Source organism: Desmodus rotundus, chromosome X, assembly GCF_022682495.2.
Source record: "Desmodus rotundus isolate HL8 chromosome X, HLdesRot8A.1, whole genome shotgun sequence".
NCBI lineage: Eukaryota > Metazoa > Chordata > Mammalia > Chiroptera > Phyllostomidae > Desmodus > Desmodus rotundus.
Window position 1 is genome coordinate 73,871,072 of NC_071400.1, and position 3,942 is coordinate 73,875,013.

The 3,942-nt window shown below is 42.4% G+C and overlaps 1 non-coding gene across 1 annotated transcript; it reads left to right on the forward strand.

The window, feature by feature from the left end:
- The first annotated feature begins 3,169 nt into the window (after positions 1 to 3,169).
- LOC112322531 (U6 spliceosomal RNA) lies at positions 3,170 to 3,276 on the forward strand. The gene has a single exon (XR_002976646.1). It is a non-coding gene; the product is annotated as a U6 spliceosomal RNA (small nuclear RNA).
- The last annotated feature ends 666 nt before the right edge of the window (positions 3,277 to 3,942 follow it).

A 3,942-nucleotide genomic window follows, 5' to 3' on the forward strand; every position in this document is an offset into this window, starting at 1 on the left:
ATGAGCAACATATGTAGGTTCTGATATGTAAGGCTGCCCACACATCATCAGGTGAAAGGAAGCACCTGAAAAAAATAGTGTGATATACTATTATCATAGTATGACTCTACTTTCTAAACAAATAAAAGATGAAATGGAACTTGTATGTGGAGATTTGTGTGCATTAAATATTTGGAAGGACTTTTCACATGTGAACCAGGGAAGAGGAATACAGTGGGGAGAAAATGGGGTGAGAGTTTGCATATGTTCAATATATCTCAAATTCATCTAATTTTCTCCATCCTCATTGCCACTGTCCTATCTAAGTTACCATGAAGTCTGGTGTTGAAAACACAATGGTTTCCTTACTGGTTCACCTCACAAGATACCGATGTCACCATCAGGAAGGTGGGGACTCAGGGGATGGCCTGTGGAAATGTCAGCCTCAAGAGTACACTACTATAGCAGTGATCCAGGGGTCAGGTGCTACTGTGAGACAGCCTGTGATACTGCCTATTAAGCAAAAAAAATGTCTTTCAAAACAGTGGACAGAGCATAATCCCATCTTTAAAATAAAACTTTTAAAGTTAAAACCATACTTCACAACTTTTCAAGTGAATATGTGTGTGTTTGCGCACACATAAGGGTATTTGGAAGTCACAGATATCACACGATATCTCATTATCCACGAAGCAGATAGGTGTTTCCCTAGGAACAGCTCCACCATGGCGCCCTCCACATGGCCACATGGGCCATGAAGGAAAGGCTTGAATTGCTGATAATCTGAGTCTTGGCAGAACACGGGAAGATGTAGGGTTATGAGGAATAGCCCTGAGGCCATCTTCCATTTGCCTCTTGTATTAGTTTGCTCTGGCTACCATAACAAGGTACCAGAGACTGGGTGGCTTAAACAACAGAAATTTAATTTCCCACCATTCTAAATGCTGGAAGTCCAAGATCAAGGTGTCAGCAAGGTTGGTTCATTCAGAAGGCAGAAAGGGAAAGATCTGCTCTAGGCCCCTCTCCTTGACTTGTAGATGGTTGGCTTCTCCTGTGTCTGCACATTGTCTTCCCTCTGTGCATGTGTGTGTCCTAATCGCCTCTTCTCATAAACACATCAAACTGGATTAGGGCCCATCCATGTGATCGTCTTCTTAAAAAAAATATTTTATTGATTTCTTTTTAGAGAGGGGAAGGGAGGGAGGGAGAGGAGAGAAACTTTGAGGTGAGAGAGAAACATCCATCGTTGCCTCTCAAATGCCCTCAACTGGGGACCTGGCCCAAAACCCAGGCATGTGCCCTGACCAGGAATCAAACTGGCTACCCTTTGCTTTGCAGACTGATACCAACCAACTGAGCCAGATTGATTAGGGCCACATGGCCTTATTTTAATCACTTCTTTACAGGCCATGTCTCCATACACAAATGCTCTTTGACTCTTAATGGGGTTAAATCCCAATAAACCCCTCATAAGCTGAAAATATTGTAAGATGAAAATACATTTAGTGCATCTAACCTACTGAACATCATAGCTTAGCCTAGCCCACCTTAAATGTGCTCAGAACACCTACATTAGCCTACAGTTGGGCAAAATCATCTTGCAATTGCTTCCCAGCATCATGAGATACTATCACAGCACATATCACGAGCATGGGAAAAGTTCAAAATCCAAAATTCGAAGTACAGTTTCTAGTGAATGCATATCACTTTCACACCATTATAAAGTTGAAAAATCTTAAGTCAAACCATCATTACATCAGGTACCCTTTCTCTGCACAGTGACATTCTGAGGTACTAGGGGTTAGGAAATCAACAGTATGAATTTGGGCTGGGGGCGGCATAATTCAGCCCATAACACCCCTGTACATCCCCTAGGAAGCTTTCAGAAGACTATTTATTGTCACTTCCTGGGTCCTCATGAGGTATGAGACTTCCACACAGCCCCACTCAGGACAGACTTACCAACCATAAACTGCCTAGTTTTATACTCCCACTCAAGAATTAGCTCATCCAGCCCCATTGTTTCAGTATCATCCTCTGTAGTGTGGGACAAGGACCCAGGGAGCTGGCACCTTTGGCTAATCTTCTTTCACTATTTCTGTAAGTAATAAACTGTCCAAATCAAAAAGTGGCTGACTGTATCTTTATCAGCCCAATCAGCCAGGCCTTGGCCTTGGCTTTCCTGGAAAGTCTTGTGCGTGCTTGCAAGACACTGGAATGTCTTGCAAAAACAAAACCAAAAATCTCACCAATAGAGGTGGGAGAAAGGGAAACATGAAGGGTGGCTCCCAATTCTGCATTCCTTCCTCCCCCTGGTCCAGCACCCAATGCTCTTATTCTGGGATTACCCAGGCCTCTCCACCCAGCTCTTGGGTGCCCTGCACTTTAACATGCTTGCCATTTAAAAACTGAATTAACAAAAGATAAAACATGACTATAGTATACTTCTCATATGTGCATATCTGTATGCATTTAAATATTTAGAAGAACCTTTTATATATGAACTGGTAACACTGATCATCCCTGGGGAAGGGAGATGGGTGTGGGGAAGGGATTTTAACATTTTATAGAAGAGGCCCCAGAGGACATAGGTGAACTGCCAAAGACAGGAAGGCTGGCCACTAAGGGGCAAATTGGAGTCCACTTACAATTACCATGCTGTAGAGGAATCATTACTCTCAACCCCTTCCCTAACAAATAAAAGTTTAGCTAAAGAAATCAAAACCACAATGAGAGACCACTTCACGCCCATTAGGATGGCTATTATAAAAAAGAAAACCCACAAAAACCAGAAGACAACAAGTGTTGGTGAGGCTGTGGAGAAATTGGAACCCTTGTGCACTGCTGACAGGAATGTACAATGGTGTCACCACTATAGAAAATGGTAAGCCAGACGCAAACGGACAAATATTGTAGGATAGCACTTGTATGAGGTTCCTAGAGTAGTCAAATTCATAGAGACAAAGTAGAATGATGGTTGGAAGGGCTCAGGGCAGGGGCAGGGGGAATTGGTGTTTAATGGGGATAGAATTTCAGTTTGGGAAGACAAAAAAAGTTCTGCACATGGATGGTGGTGATGGTTGCCACAACAGTGTGAATGTACTTAATGCCTCTGCACTCTACACTTACAAAGAGTTAAGATGGTGAATTTTATATTATGTGTATTTCACCACAATAAAAAAATAGTGTAGTGCTCACTTCAGCAGCACGTATACTAAAATTGGAACAATACAGAGAAGATTAGCATGACCCCTGTGCAAGGATGACACATGAATTCAAGTGTTCCATATTTCTTTTTTAATGCAGAAAAAATGTGAAGACTAGAATAAAAATGTTCTGGTATCCTACCACCTATTTCACCACACACACACACACAAATAGTACAAAAATACTCTCTTTTAAAGTAAACTTTATACTCCACACACACAAAAAGTTTGGCTAAAGATTCAAGAGGATTTGCTGCCTGAAAATGGGATTTAATAAAGATACCAGTTCTCTTGCTGTGTGGTGAACAACACAGCAAGAGCATTTCTGCTCTCTGTTGAGAGCAGAAATGAGCTGACCCACCTATGAGTTCATTGCCAGAGAAACTTTTCGTGCAGGGACAGCCTCAAGCCAGAGAGGTGAACACACTGTGAGCACATCATATCCCTTTTCTCTCCTCTGTGTCTATAGCCTGGTGAGAAGACACATGCTGAAAAGTTGAGACATGCAGAGCCTTCTTTCAATCCCGTCTCTATCCTCTCTGTCTCACCTGCCCTGGTCCCATCACACTTCCTCTCTCAAACCCTCCACGGGCTCTTCTTCCTGCCTCATAACTGTTACACCAGTTATTCATTCCATAAGTGTCTTTTGGCATGTTTAATATTATTAGCTGACTTTGTATGGGGTGTGCCTTCTCTCCCACACTAGACTAGAAGTTTCTCAAAGGTAAAGACTGATTCTTTGCCCCCTTTGGATCTC